The sequence below is a fragment of the Perna viridis genome, chromosome 11 (genome assembly GCF_037379345.1).
Source record: "Perna viridis isolate PV_CMFRI_1.1 ecotype Kerala chromosome 11, ASM3737934v1, whole genome shotgun sequence".
Taxonomy (NCBI): Eukaryota; Metazoa; Mollusca; class Bivalvia; order Mytilida; family Mytilidae; genus Perna; species Perna viridis.
The window spans coordinates 2033959-2051150 of NC_142455.1; the positions used below are offsets into that span (position 1 = coordinate 2033959).

A 17192-nucleotide genomic window follows, 5' to 3' on the forward strand; every position below is an offset into this window, starting at 1 on the left:
ATTGATCAGTGATGATTCACCTCAACAATGATCATTCGATCAGTCATTACTCTGTGATCATTCACCTTGTCATTGGTCAATGATGATTTGCCCTCCCATTGGTCAGTGGTAATTCACTTTGTCATTGGTCAGTGATGATTTGCCCTGCCATTGGTCAGTGGTACTTCACTTTGTCATTGGTCCGTGATGATTTGCCCTGCCATTGGTCAGTGTTACTTCACTTTGTCATTGGTAAGTGATCATTCATCTTGTCATTGGTCATTCATCCAGTTATTGGTCAGTGATAATTTGCCTTGTTATTGGTCAGGGCTTTTCTACTTTTGATTTACTGGCGATTATCAGCCCTATTTGATCCCTATAACAAAATGTGTCTTTTTTCCCAAAATTTATCATGAATTTCCCAACTGAAGCAAGCAATATGAAAATTGTCAATAAATTTGTCTGTCGGTAGAATGAAAGTCAAATTTTATTGATCGTCAGCAAATTGTTATTGTCGCAGTACCATAGGATAGGGAAAAAATGTGTCTATTCTTCAATTTACGACTTTTTACGGCAACCGATTAATGATATTTATTTCAGAACTTCTTTTACCTTTATCTTCCATCAGTTTTAAAATAAAACATATACGAAGTAAAACGGCATTGTCTTAGTGATAGCAGAAACTAAATAATACCTGCAATGAGTTCAAACTTGATTTCATTTGTTGGTCTATTCCCAATTGATAACAATTTCCTAATCTCAGAGGTAGGGGCCTTACATGTATTTGAAAAAAAGAGAAAAAGCCCTATTGGTCATTCAATTTGTCATGTGACCATTCACCTTGTCATTGGTCAGCTAAATTTTTTATTTATGTTTTGATGCGAGACAAGAGTACATGTAGGTGGAGCTTGTTACTTTTTGTTTGGAATGGTTTTGAAAACTAGATTCTAATAGAATGTTATATAATTCTTGTGAAAAATTATGTTTCTGTTACCGTTCCGTTCAAAAAGTAACAAGCTCCGCTTACTCTTGTCTCGCTTTTCACATGTCATGATTCAAACTGTCAACAAAGCAGGGTCTCTTGTGAAAAATGACTTATACTTCAATAAAACAAGTGATTTTGTAGCAAATACAAATGTATGTATGGTATAAGCATACAGATAATACAACATAATATGGATGATAAAATGAACAGGAAATGATGATGAAATGAAAAAAAAAAGGATGGGACACAAGGATAATAGGGTCGACAAATTTCGATTGCCACTATAAAAAGGGGGGATGGGTAGAGTCAGGCAATTTAGCCTCCTGTGGCGGAGCACAAAGGTTCCTACTCCCATCGAATACCACAGCAGGATTCTTTAACGTGCGAGGAATGTGGCATCTTTCCCAACATGGTGCACCACTATGGTTTGCGGTCAGGTTTTCTGTATTATAGCCTGACAACCCCAGCATGTAACATGCCAGGAGTAGGCAAAGTGCCTAGCCACAGCTAGGTTTCTGAGCACTATTTAGTCGCCTTTTACGACAAGCTTAGCACTGCTGCAGGCCTATTCCTTTAATACCCGGACCTGCATGGGGCGATAGATGTGTGAATGCTAGAATTTAAGAATGAGTCCATGGGAATGAGTTTCTTCTTTATGAATGTATAAAACATATTAAACTAAATTAAAGTTAAAGCTGAAAATGTTAAATATTTAAAATATAAAATAGCTTTTATTGACCATATTTGAGTCTTTTAAGCAGATTAGTATGAATGTGTTTTCTCATTGCTTAAATATATTGTAAGTGCTTTTCACAATTTTGTGTGTTTTAGGATAAGATACACTCTTCCAATATGTTATTGTGCGTTCAGTTAAATGTTGAAGTTTAGTTCTGAGCACATTGGTTGTGATTTCATATTTATTCTTCAGATTTACCTTCATGGTATTTTGTACACCATGCAGATCCAATTCCAGATCTTTACTCCTGTTTTGAGGTGAGCTTTGCTTTGTTTTATATTATTTTGTTATGTTGCTTCTGCTTAATTTTCTTATTTAGTTAGAAAACATGCTAAGTTGTTTTGCTTTGCATGTATTTGAAATATTTGAAAAAAGTACTGGCTAATGATAATTAAAATTATACAAACATGGACACAAAACTGTTGTGTGTCATAAAAAGTTTTAACATGCAAATGTAGTGTATTTTATTTAGGTTATTTTTCATGAGTGCTACATTGTGAAATTTTGACAAGTTTGAGTTATCTTTCTTAGCACTTATATTCATATGTGGTTGTAGGATCTTCTGCTTGTTACATTCACTACATTAGACCTCAATAAAGATTCATAAAAAACCCACTGTGTTCTGGAGGCCACAAACCCAGTCCTGTTTAACAAAAGTTTGAGCTCATAATTGAAAGTTTAGCATTATCCTGTGTAAATATATCGATAAAAATGACAAGAATATTTCTACAGGATGAAAGTGTTAAGAAAAGCAATAAATAGAAGTTTTTCCATTGTAATGTAGCATCCTGAGATCCCGGAAGTAAACAATAACTGTAAATCAGTCTTTGGATTTCAATATGTTCTACAATGACACTTCCGGTAAAGAAAATGAAACTAGAACGAGACCAAGGATTTATATATAGCAAGGTTTGGAATCTCGCACAATTGTACGTAGTACGATTATAAATATGTTGCGTGGGGCAATATACAGCAAGATTACCCATGATGCATTTTGCTGATGCTGAGTGTGCCCTGTTAATGGTGGACGATTTTAATCGCTTCAACATTTCATCACAATAAATGTAGGTATTTTTACCCATATGGTTTGAAAAAAAATAATTAAAATATCCCACCTCAAGTTGCCTCCAAACCTTTTCAGTTGTTTTGATCAATACCTCAATTCGAGATCTTAATCTCCTATCAAATTTTCAACCTGGTCACACCTTTGGAGGTGGTCTTCCCAAACCCAATTAATAGTCATAAAATTTTATATGGTAAGAGGGTGAATAAAAGGAGCCCTGTGCAGGCTTGGGTGTCAAAATAGGCCTGCAGCAGCACTAAGCTTGTCGTAAAAAGCGACTAAATAGTGCTCACAGAGCAACTGGGTTGTGTGCTCCAAGTCCAGGTGGCGTGTTACATGCTGGGGTTGTCAGGTAATAATATGGAAAAACTGACCGCAAACCATAATGGCGCACCATGTTGGAAAAGACGCCACATTCCTCGTACATTAAAGAACACTACTGTGGTATTTGATAGTAGGAACCTTTGCGCTCCGCCATAGGAGGCTAAATTACCCAACCCTACCCATCCCTCCCTTTCTCTTAAGGCAATCAAAATTTGGTCTACCTTATTATCCTTGTGTCCCATCCTTTTTTCACCTGGTCCATACTCCCAGTTTTTAGTGGAGTTGCTCATTTGCTTTTGTTACTTTGTATGTACAGTACAGCTCGCAGCAGTCTGATAAATGCCAGGTATACCTGGCATAACTCTTAGAAGTTAACCTCTGTAATTTCTAATATACAACTCATCAATCAATTGAAAGTAAGTTTTGGTATCCCAGGTAAATTTTACCTGTTCACCTGGACAGGTACAAGTTGCTAAATTAAATATGTATTTTGTGAATTATTGAGTCATGATTATAATTTTTTTTTTCACAAAACACTTGAGGTAATTAATCTGTTGGTTTATCAGAGTTTAGTCTTATATGAATAAATCTATATATTCTTATTCAGGAGACTGGTTACTCCTTTAATAAAATAGTGCATAAAATGCAAAAAGTTGTTATTTTCCATAAACACCTTATCTATTCTCTTTATATTGTTAAATTTGGATGCTAAAATTTAACAAAAATCAAGAAATAAAATTTTAAGTACAGTTATTTATTTTTTATATAACAGATTTAAGATTTTTCTTACCAGTTTTATTGCAGTAAAAGAAACTGTTAAGATTTTAAATATATGATTAAATTAACTAGTTGAAAATGTATGGAAAATTCAGATTCTGTCCTTTAATTGTTGAACATACATCCAGTGTTTTTGTAATTGATATTTGCAACCAGAATGACAGGATGTGGAAAAGGTAAAAAAACACGAAGCCTGGCACTGATTACTCAGAATGAATCTGAGGGCAAATTAAAAACTTTAAACATCATGTGCTACTGCTGTGTAAATCTATCAATTTATTATACTCACTTGTGTACCCACTATTCAATAACTTTATAATACTGCATTTTTATATATATGTAAAAAAAAGTCTTATATTGCTTTTTTAAAAATGTAAGTCTTAACTCTTGAGAAGAAAGAAGATTTGCTACACTTCAAGTGTTAACAATAATCATGTACTTATCATCAATTTTCATATATACATGTATGTAAGTGCAGTCGACCTTTTTTTAAAATCTAATTATTCAATCAGTTCACCAATTGCCCAATTGAAAGAGCAAAAAATAATATAAGTCAAAACTTTCTGAATTTGAAAACTGATGTATTTGCCTTCATTTACTTGTATTTTTTTTTTGTTTTATGTTCATTCATTTTTTTAAATTTTATTCTAGTTAACTTCTAAGTACAAATTTGAAAACCATAACTGTGACATTGTAACTTTTTAACTCACTTTTTACTTTTCCTCTTTGAAATTGAATAAATAAAAGCACTTTTCTGCATTGGAAGAAAAGAAGGCTCATTCTTAAAATGTAAGGTTTTCAAGTCAGAAGTTTGAACACATTAATTAGTTTCACAGTTATACATGTAAATATTTAACAGTAAATTAAAAGAAAATAACGAAATTTTAACTAGAAATTTAATGTTCTTATTAGTTAAACTAATGACCTAGAAATGTTACCAAAATATGTAAGAAAGAAGTCAGTATAAAGTTATGGAGCCTGATACACACAGTGATTGTATATTCAAAATTTGCCATTTTTAGATAAGAAAAATCAGTACATGTATTTACTTTTAAAATGCAAAATTTAGTATTAAATCAAATTCAATCATTTAGAAAAAAATGTCATGTTTTATATTTAAAGCTGCATCAGCTGTCATTTTCATAAAAAAAAAAAAATTCTGTTGAAATATGCCTTAATTCTACTAAATTGACTTTTCCTATATAATTTCATTTGATATCCACAAATAAAATGTGTTAAATACATGAAATAGGTGTCTATGTATTTATTGTCTTGCAGGACAAAAAAGGACCTAGATAAATTTGTATGCATGTGACTTTTGGTGACCTTAATCGTCGCATGTGCTGTAAGGGTCGCTTTTTTTTTCAAAAAACAAATCTGATTGCAAAGCGAAAGTGGTGGCAAAGATCGTCAGACTCAAACCGTACAAGAAAAAAGTTCGAATATAATGCAAGGATCTTTTTGAAATTTACGTATTGTGATATAATGTGGCACAAACATGGGCAGTAACTGTCATTGTTTATTTGAAAACTAAGCAAGAAATACATGAAATGAAATGTAAAAAAGACACATGCTTACCTGTGTATCGGTTATTGTTATTTTTTTTTTAAATATTTTCAACTGGGGTTAATGTCCTGTCGGCAATCATCGGAAGTAATGGCAAAAAATAATTAGATCTGAGCTATTGATCTTCTTTGATTGAGAAAATGTTTTATTGCTTCAATTGCATTACTACAAACTTATTCCATTTTATCAGCAAAATTCAGTAGAATCAAAACTGAACAAATTTGGTAGCTAATGCAGCATTAAAAATTTGTAAAAAATGAAAATAGCAAAAAAAACAAACTTGCTTTTAACACAACTTTTCTACTTTTATATCAATTTTAAAATACCGGGGTTAGCCACCTGTGTGAGATAATTAACTGTACAGGTAAAACCACCAGTAGGTACATGTACCTGTTCAGTTAATTGGTTTTGACTCCTGACTGTGTAGCGCCGTCTTCAAGTGCTTTTTCCCTCATTTAAAATTTAAACTCCTTCTTCAAAACCAGTACTATTATTATAAAATTTGTTTTTAATTGTTCAGAAATGACCCTAGTGTATATATAAGGAGTTTTATAGCTGTAGCTTCCCCTTCCTTCCTGATATCACTGTTTTTATTTGACCTACTTTTGACTTTTTAAAAAATGGCGGCTAGAGTCACCCCCTTGGGGACAGTTATCCCTCCTAGTTCAAAATTCAAACTCCTTCAAAACCCGAGTGATATCACAAAATTTGTTTAAAATTGAACAAATTATAGCTGTAGCCTCCCATTCGTTCATGATATCAACATTTTTATTTGACAAACTGTTGATATTTAAAAAATTGCAGCTGGGAAGAAAGATTTTCCCTTGTAAATTAAAATTCTAAGTCCTTCTTCAAAACCCAAACAATCATTACAAAATTTGCTTGAAACTGATAAAAAATTGTCTGAGGGTGTATATAAGGATGTTCATAGCTGTAGCTTCCAATGCTTTTGTGATATGTTTTAAATGACCTAGTTTTGACTTCAATAGCGGTATAGGTGGCCAGTAGCTGAAGTGAGTATACTGAAATCTCATCACATGAGATATTGTAGTGAATTACGAAATGCCGATCCTTCTATTTTTAATTCCTTGAGGAGACTTACAAATCCTATATCCAAATAAAAAAGAGAATTGCAGGCTCTGAGGAATGAATCCGGGTTGTTTCGCCCTAATTCCGATTCGCACCTGAGTGGTTTTGCCCTACTACCGGTTTGCTCTGGGTGGTTTCGCCCTAAATCTTGTTCGCCCTGATTTTTGTACAACAAAATAAAATAGTGAATTTAAAGATTTAGCGATCTCTTTATTAATAAAAAATGCATGTCAGTATCCATATTAGCTAATTCAGGAAAAACTTCCTTTATAGAAGTCCTTGACCTTTCAAAACCACATAACCATATTTGATTGGTTACTTTCAATGAACAGATATCTCCATTTCTAATTATAGCAACATATAAAGTGTTCCAAAAACATAGATTTTGAAATTGCAACAAAGAGAGATTACTCAAACTTATTTCAAGGAACTTACTGTGGTTTATTAAAAAATCAATGAACTAAAGTCTGTTTCACCAATTCAATTATTTCTTTAAAAAAAATAAGAAAAAAAATACACACTTAAGAAGCATAATTATTTGATTTTAAATAAATAAAATTAAAAAAAAAATACAAAGTATTAGGTCATACTTAATTTTAATTTTCTTAAAACAAATTTCTGTAGAAGTTAAAAACAAAGACATATGCATTAAAAAAATTCTGGTTTATATATATATATATATATATATATATATATATATATATATATATATATATATATATATATATATATATAAATTGCTTACATTCCAGTTTAATAGTGCCTACCAGAAGATCATTATTAAATTCGTCAACTGTGAGTTCATATTTGTCCAAACTTTTATTTTCTTTTCCTCCAGTTTTAGGATTCCAATATATAATCTGTTAAATAGAAATTTAACATGTATGAGTACTAAATTTATAACTATTGAATGCAAAATTAAAAACATAAAATGCAACTGATAAAATGTACCAACAAAAGCAATTCTAAAATAATTTAAAATGCTAAACAAAAATTAAAAGCATAAAATACAACTAAAACAATGCTTTAACCAAATCCATTCTGAAATAATTGAAAAAGCACACATAAGTTTATAATAATGCTCCCCTATTAGGTTAAAGCAAAATATATAGCTTTGTGTTAATAAATAAGCAAACTTTTAAAATAAAGAATAAAGTCTTTAATTCCACATGTATTTATTGTTAAAAGTTTTTATATCTTCAGTAGTTACAATATTATTGTTGTCACATTTAGTGGCATTAACAACACCAAGAACAGTCATTCTCAAAAGTGTTGAAGGATGAAATGAAGATTCTCTATGATTTAGTGATTCATCTTCTTTTATGATGTCTTGTGCAACATATGTACCACACAATTGACAATTTTATTCAGATGAAATTCCTGTTTTGATTTGGTCTCATCGTTAAAAAAATATGATTCACTTGAAAGCCATGTTTTTACTTTTGTATGTTTGCATGTAAAATTGGATTCTATAATTCCTACCAAAGCCAAACAGAAAAAATATTAATTAACAAAAATCATAGAGATAAAAGTTTGTAACCTGTGAAACTCAAATATTGCAAACATCTTTATTTAATTAATTATTTCAACATCATAACAAACTGGCCATGACTACCTTATAATGATGTTGAAATTAATTTTCATTTGCTTTTTTGCAATATTAAAATTTTCAGTCATTATGAAACCTAAAATAGTGCTGTTAAAAACAATTATTGAACATCCTAGCAGTCAAACTTATTTGATTATATTTAATTCCTTTAAATTTGGTTTCAATACAAATTATATGAAATAAAAGTGAAATTCATATACATAAAATTTTGCTATATTGATTAAACTATCTATGCACAACAACAGAAATATATTCAAAATTTAGAATGTAATTGACGTACAAAATCATTATTAATTGGTCAATGAAACAAAAAAGTGAGAAGCTGAGCCTGATTGTTTTGTGCTAGACCAAAGAAGAAACAGCCCACAGGTAGGCAACCAAACCAGATACATTATTTGGATTCTGTAATCTCAATTTCCAGATAACTTCAAAATGTTTAACCTTACCAAGTGACTATAAAGCAAACATTTTCAAGTAGAATCTCCATATACTATGTAATGTGAAGTATTTCTGAAAAAAAAAATTGTTTCACTAAGAAAAATAGCCATACTTAATATTGATGACAATTAGTATATATACATACTAAAGGTTCTTCGTGACCTCTTTTTGCATGGCGCTGCGCCATGTGTTACTTTCCTTGCGCCATGAATTCAAAACAAGCTCGATGTGTTCATTTGATGTGCACCATGTATTCAACAATTTGCGTCACACATTACAAATTGACAATGTATTTCCCAGTTACGCTTACTTATTAATCATCTATACCTGTCATAAGTTATTGTGGTTAAATTATAAAAAAAACTTTTATAATGGCAACAACACAATGACCACACCTACTTTAATTCCTCTAGAGCTGTGGACCTGTGGTCAAGCCTATAGGGAAGGGAAAACTTCACCTTAGTATAACTGAGTTGGACAGTGCAGATAGAAAGATTTACCATAACTGTTGTTTATAAATTTCTATGTTGAAGCTTGTGCTATTAAATACGTCTCGTTCAACCTTACTATACTTTCTTTGGCAATTTATTTTCTGTGTTAAAGGACATGCACCACAATGAAAATGTGTCCAACCAGAGATCATAATTGCGCTTATTTGATATCCTTGTTTAATGGATGTATCTGTTATAGCTTTATATTTGATCTACTTCTTACCTCCAATTCAAAATGTCAACCTAAAAAATTATACCACAACTGAATCATACGATTATGTCCTGCACGTGAAACATGAGGAAGACCAACGCAGGAAGTCAATTCTAATCTAGAGTTGTCTTCCCTTTCCGGTGCAGACATAAATTCCGATAGTATTTCTGAAGTAGCTATCCATATAAAAAATATTCTTGATTTTTATCATTGAATTTATTCACTATAATTATTCTATGTCTCTTGTGAAAAAGCACGTAAGCCTACGTAATCTGTGTGTAAATAAACCAAGTCAAATGTAAAACTGCACTACCAATTAATTTAATATCTACCAAATAATGCAAGACTAGAAATGTAAGCATGTCCTGCTCTGGGCGTGGGGGGTGTCTTGTTTTTTTTTTTTTTTTGGTTCTTTTGCTGTTTTTTTACTTTTTGGTTTATTTGGTCTTTTTCTGTATTTTTTGTATGTTGTCTTGTTTTTTGTTGAACTCTTTCTTTCCTCGCCCTCGCCGAGAATAGAGTCGAGACCACAAGTGCCAGCGAGGATTGAGAACCCTAAACAAGAGCCTTGGTATCACTACTGAAACGACATTCAGGTTATATATGCTATATACGTACTATATATATATTTTTTTTATAGAGAATGGGATGTTACTCTAAAATTCACTTCAAATCAAATCTGATAGTGATAAAACAAATCTACTTTCGGTTTCGACCGCGGGACCATGGCATTACGTGAAGTACAGTGTTTGCTGAAAAAAATTACCACGGTAAAAGGTCGTTCAAGGCAGAATTGGTCGCAGACTGTTACTGGCTCTCATCACAAATTTGGACATAAGCGTCTACTCAAGGATCTTTCTAATTAATTTCCTTGTCGGGTTGTTCCTGTTCAAGTCCTTGTTCGAAGCATTCGGAACTCCTCAGACTTTCTCCTTGTAAACTGTAAAAAAAAATAGGCGGAAGAATCTGTCCGGAATTTGACTGAACCGATTGTATAATTAAAGTTTAACTGATTGATTTTTTAACCATTACTTTTATTCATAGTTCATAATTTGTGAAAGATTTGTTGTTTTTTATTCCTTTAATTTTTTCCAGCGTCACCCAGTGGATAGAACTACATTAATTCGCGTATGACTACTATTCAGGCAATTGTGCATTAGACCAGTACAATCGGAACTACTCGGCCATTTCCGCTAAAGGTTACAAGGTTTTTTTTTTCATTCTTTAATTCTATGTGAAGTTGTGATTTGGACCTGTGGAAGAAGGTCAGAATTTAAGACTTTTTGCAGCGGTCATTTTTCATGTCTACGGGGTCTTCGAAGCATAGGTTCTAAAAATAAACAAGTACTATCTTTTAAAAAAAAACGCCGACGCAGTAAAATTTTGTTCCTTTTGGGAAATTGTAAGTTCTTAGTTAAAACTAGTAATTACGATAGATAAACAGATCAATAATTCTACCTGAAATCTACCTGTAAATCTAAACGTATGTCATTAATTAGTGAGTAGTTGTTTCACCTGATAGAAGTCATTTTTGAAAACATTTTTGAGTTCTGAGTTAAATGTTTTATCTGATGGCTAGAAAATCCAATTTGGTTCTTATAAGAGTATTGCTAGTTTTGATGTAGAAAAACATTTAACAAGAGGTAACATCGAATTGAATGATGAAATTGTAATGGTGATATTAAGATGGCCAAAAACTATACAATATGGACAAAGCGTTTTAGAAATACCTATGATTCGTCATAAAAAATCTACTTTATGCCCGGTTAATGCATATGAAAACATGTGTAAATAAATTCCTTCGGCAAAAATATCAACAGCCTTCCTGTATAATAAGAACAGTAAATACATTCCTGTTACTTATATCCAGTATTTCAACAAGCTCTTAAGAGATTAATTGCCAAGACTGGAAGAAATAGTTCAGAATATTCTAGTCATAGTTTTAGAAGAGGGGGTGTTACGTATAGTTTTCAATCTAATATTCCATCAGAGCTTATTAAGTTTAATCATGGTGATTGGGCTAGTGACACATATTTAGTATATTTCGAGTTTTCTTTAGATTATAAGATAGGAGTTGGCAGAGTCGCTGGTATTTTAATTTCAGATAAATTCAATGTCCTCATGATATCAGAGTCTATGGCCAAATATATAGATGAGGTGGATCACCTGACTGTAATAACAATTTCTGGAGCCCATATAAGAGATGTTGAAGAGAAGATAAAAAACAGGGAGTTAAATATAGGGGAGTTCGCATCTTATTTCTACACGTCGGTACAAATGATATTTAAAGAGAAAAATATAAGATTATGAGAGATTATAGTTTTTTATTAAGAGTTTGTCTAGAATACTTTGACCATCATAACATTTTATTTTCATCTATTTTGCCTTGTCTGGTTGATTTGAATAAAACCAGAAATATTTATTCAGAAATTAACCAGAAACTTCATAATTTATGTGTTAGAAATAAAGTTGGATACATAAAATCTTAGAAGAGATTTTTAAAGGGCTTTCCTGTATGAAGTTATTTCGCAAAGAGAGATGGAGGTCTGCATTTAAGTTTTGAGGACACAAAGCAACTTCGTTGGTGTGTAATCAATGCAGTTAGGCATTTAGATATCTAATGTATATTTTCATTAACATGTTTATGCTTTTGTAATCATATAGATAATTATAAAGTATGTTATTATATGTTTCAATATGGGATATAAATGTTTCACTATTAATGATTTATACAAGTATATACCTTCTATCTTTTTCGTTTTAGATTTACTTCTACAAAGGAGAACTTCATCCTTTGGAAGTGTCACTCTTACCGAGAGTACCGTGCGGCTTATAAGAGAGATCATATCTTAAAGTGGTTAGGGCTTGCTGATAACTCTTACAAAGAGAGAACGTCATCTTGAGTTCATATGATAAAGGAGCAGATCATCATTTTCACTTAAGTTTGTTATATCAGGTATATACTTGTGTTTTTATATTGTTTGGCAGATTTGTAATTTTGTGCCCGCCATTTATTAATTGAGATGTCATTGTATTTAATAAGTCAGCATGATAGCGAGTATGATAGTTGGATATTTTGTAAATTTATTTTTTTATGTACAAGAGCATTTAGTTCTTGTGATAATGGCAAATAATAAATTATCAGTTTTATTACTTGTTTAGTTTCTGTATCTGAAAGTAATTACTCAAGAGTTTTATACATATTTCATTCAAGAAAATAACACACGCACGCTTCGAACGCCACTAAGTTATCAGTATTTGGCCCATGGCCCACCGGGAAACAAAATTGCGATGAGGTGATTTGCGTTTCCATAGAAGAGGGTCGATCCTTAAGGTCAAAAGGTAAAAAGCGAAACTTTACCGACTGCGTCGGAAAAATAATGGTGAATTTTTCTGACACTCTTTTAGAAATTTTTTTTAATGCATGCCATATTGGTGAAGTTTAAATGAGTTTGAAGCGGTGGAATTTTTTATTTGACAAAATGGGTCTGTTGAAATACATTACGAAATAAATTGTGTTCTCGTACCTATAAAGGACTTATCATTTTTTACCTGGTCAAAATGCAGGGGGGGGGTCATCATCTGTAAGTGGAAAAGGGGTGTTTCAGATTTTTTTTTATAATTCAAAGACAGGGCATCATTTTTTTTAACATGGATTTCAAGGGGGCGATAAAAAATTTTAGTTGAGCAGAGCATTACACCAGTCAAATGAAAACATATTTTACCACCATTAAACATTTTATTTCATAGTCATATACATGTACAATAATGTACATGTATATATGTATTGTATATGTTACTGGTAAAATCAAGTTCACACATCAACATAACTATCAGGACCTATACTCCAACAATGCTAGAGATTGTTTGCCAAGCTATTTTCTTCAAAGAACGTCGGAACGAACGTTATGCAATATGGCGGTCGGAAGTAAGAGGTTGTAGGAGTACAGGACCTAAAACCTTTACAGTTATTAAATCAAATGGGCCCGACTCATCTCCTGACGATTCAATTTCCTGAACTATATCTTGAATTTCAAGAGCTGTGTCTGATTCTGCTTGATTTTGATCCGACTTTTTATTATTAACTTTTTTTTGAATTGAAGACTTGAATTTTTTATTGTAAGAATTCTTTAATATTTCAACTGCTTCTGCTTAAAAAAAATCAGAAGCAGAGATTTTTTTAATAGCAGCCAATTCCTGTCGCGGTCGAATTGAATCTAGACCATTTGTTAATAATTCTTCAACCTTGATTATATATTCAGAATTGTAAGAAAAAATCTGAGGGCAACACTTGATACTGGTATATGTTTCTTGTGACACAAATCTTTCTAACAATTTCTCACCAGCTGTGAAAAGTCTTTTCTCCTTCTGTTTCTTAACTTTTCTCTTGTTTTCCTTTTTTCAGTTAATATGTTCTTTCCCTTGGTTTTTTTCTGGTAGTATACCAGTTCCAATACCCAGTAAGCTCTCTCAAAGTTCGATGGATTCATATAGTGTTTGCTGTTCATTAATTATCCTGTCCAATGTCCTAGTATAATATTCAGATTGATTTGAATCATTAAAATGTGTCTTTTACTGTTTACTTTCCTTATCTCCATTAAATGAAACATTTGAGAACTTTAGAATCTTCAGGCATATCCTACCTATCCTACCTATCCACCTATCCTACATATCCTACCTATTCTACATATCCTACATATCCTACATATCCTACCTATCCACCTATCCTACCTATCCTACATATCCTACCTATTCTACATATCCTACATATCCTACCTATCCTACCTATCCTACATATCCTACCTATCCTACATATCCTACATATCCTACCTATTCTACATATCCTACATATCCTACCTATTCTACCTATCCTACATATCCTACCTATTCTACCTGTCCTACATATCCTACATATCATACATATCCTACATATCCTACCTATCCTACATATCCTACATATCCTACCTATTCTACCTATCCTACCTATCCTACATATCCTACATATCCTACCTATCCTACATATCCTACATATCCTACCTATTCTACCTATCCTACCTATCCTACATATCATACATATCCTACATATCCTACCTATTCTACCTATCCTACATATCATACATATCCTACCTATTCTACCTATCCTACATATCCTACATATCCTACCTATTCTACATATCCTACATATCCTACATATTCTACCTATCCTACATATCATACATATCCTACCTATCCTACATATCCTACTTATCCTACATATCCTACATATTGTACATATCCTACATACCCTACATATCCCACCTATCCTACCTATTCTACCTATCCTACATACCCTACATATCCTACCTATTCTACCTATCCTACCTATCCTACATATCATACATATCCTACATATCCTACCTATTCTACCTATCCTACATATCCTACATATCCTACCTATTCTACCTATCCTACATATCCTACCTATCCTACATATCCTACCTATCCTACATATCCTACATATCCTACCTATTCTACATATCCTACCTATCCTACATATCATACATATCCTACCTATTCTACATATCCTACCTATCCTACATATCCTACATATCCTACCTATTCTACATATCCTACCTATTCTACCTATCCTACATATCATACATATCCTACATATCCTACCTATTCTACATATCCTACATACCCTACATATCATACATATCCTACCTATTCTACATATCCTACATATCCTACATATCCTACCTATCCTACATATCCTACATATCCTACTTATCCTACATATCCTACCTATTGTACATATCATACATACCCTACATATCCTACATATCCTACCTATTCTACCTATTCTACCTATCCTACATATCCTACCTATCCTACATATCCTACCTATCCTACATATCCTACTTATCCTACATATCATACATATTCTACCTATCCTACATATCCTACCTATTTTACATATCCTACATATCCTACATATCCTACCTATTCTACCTATTCTACCTATCCTACATATCATACATACCCTACATATCCTACCTATCCTACCTATTCGACATATTCTACATATCCTACATATCCTACCTATTCTACCTATTCTACATATCCTACCTATTCTACATATCCTACCTATCCTACCTATCCTACCTATCCTACATATCATACATATCCTACCTATCCTACATATCCTACATATCCTACCTATCCTACATATCCTACATATCCTACCTATCCTACATATCCTACCTATTCTACATATCCTACATATCCTACCAATCCTACATATCCTACCTATTCTACCTATTCTACCTATCCTACATATCCAACATATCCTACCTATCCTACATATCCTACATATCCTACCTATTCTACCTATCCTACATATCATACATACCCTACATATCCTACATATCATACATATCCTACCTATCCTACATATCCTACCTATCCTACATATCCTACCTATCCTACATATCCTACATATCCTACCTATTCTACCTATTCTACCTATCCTACATATCCTACATATCCTACCTATTCTACATATCCTACATATCCTACCTATCCTACCTATTCGACATATTCTACCTATCCTACATATCCTACATATCCTACCTATCCTACATATCCTACATATCATACATATTCTACATATCCTACATATCCTACCTATCCTACCTATTCTACATATCCTACATATCCTACATACCCTACATATCATACATATCCTACATATCCTACCTATCCTACATATCCTACATATCCTACCTATTCTACATATCCTACCTATCCTACATATCCTACATATCATACATATTCTACATATCCTACATATCCTACCTATCCTACCTATTCTACATATCCTACATATCCTACATACCCTACATATCATACATATCCTACATATCCTACCTATCCTACATATCCTACATATCCTACCTATTCTACATATCCTACCTATCCTACATATCCTACCTATCCTACATATCCTACCTATCCTACATATCCTATCTATCCTACCTATTTTACATATCCTACATATCCTACCTATCTACATATCCTACCTATTCTACATATCCTACATATCCACCTATCCTACCTATCCTACCTATCCTACATATCCTACCTATCCTACCTATCCTACATATCATACATATCCTACCTATTCTACATATCCTACATACCCTACATATCCTACATATCCTACATATCATACATATTCTACATATTCTACATATCCTACCTATCCTACCTATTCTACATATCCTACATACCCTACCTATCCTACCTATCCTACCTATCCTACCTATCCTACCTATTCTACATATCCTACCTATCCTACATATCCTACCTATTCTACATATCCTACATATCCTACATATCCTACCTATTCTATATATCCTACATACCCTACCTATCCTACCTATCCTACATATCCTACCTATTCTACCTATTCTACATATCCTACATACCCTACCTATCCTACATATCCTACATATCCTACATACCCTACATATCATACATATCCTAACTATCCTACCTATCCTACCTATTCTACATATCCTACATATCCTACCTATCTACATATCCTACCTATTCTACCTATCCTACCTATCCTACATATCATACATATCCTACCTATTCTACATATCCTACATACCCTACATATCCTACATATCCTACATATCATACATATTCTACATATCCTACATATCCTACATATCCTACCTATTCTACATATCCTACATACCCTACATATCATACATATCATACATATTCTACCTATCCTACATATCCTACCTATTCTACATATCCTACCTATTCTACATATCCTACCTATTCTACATATCCTACATATCCTACATATCCTACCTATTCTACATATCCTACATACCCTACCTATCCTACCTATCCTACATATCCTACC

The 17192-nt window shown here is 32.4% G+C and overlaps 1 protein-coding gene and 1 long non-coding RNA gene across 10 annotated transcripts in view; one reads left to right on the forward strand and one right to left on the reverse strand.

Annotated features, from left to right (window-relative positions):
• LOC148602289 (uncharacterized) overlaps nt 1–10200 on the reverse strand; it is a 26906-nt gene extending 16706 nt beyond the window's left edge. Inside the window, exons 1-3 of one of the 6 annotated variants that reach the window (XM_088552129.1) lie at nt 10035–10200; nt 8575–8638; nt 7287–7379 (exon numbers count right to left, since the gene is read on the reverse strand). The gene's annotated coding sequence lies outside the window, so the exon portion shown is untranslated. Of the gene's footprint in view, nt 1–65; nt 356–7264; nt 7380–8574; nt 8639–9280; nt 9301–10034 lie in introns of those variants that run through there. The other 5 variants (XM_088552124.1, XM_088552128.1, XM_088552130.1 and 2 more) reach the window with 5 other exon arrangements.
• Nucleotides 9540–17192, forward strand: part of LOC148602290 (uncharacterized) — a 19838-nt gene continuing 12185 nt past the window's right edge. For all 4 annotated transcript variants that reach the window (XR_015916440.1, XR_015916441.1, XR_015916442.1 and 1 more), the window contains exons 1-3: nt 9540–9864; nt 10364–10533; nt 12033–12224. This is a non-coding gene — a long non-coding RNA (uncharacterized LOC148602290). The remainder of the gene's footprint in view (nt 9865–10363; nt 10534–12032; nt 12225–17192) is intronic.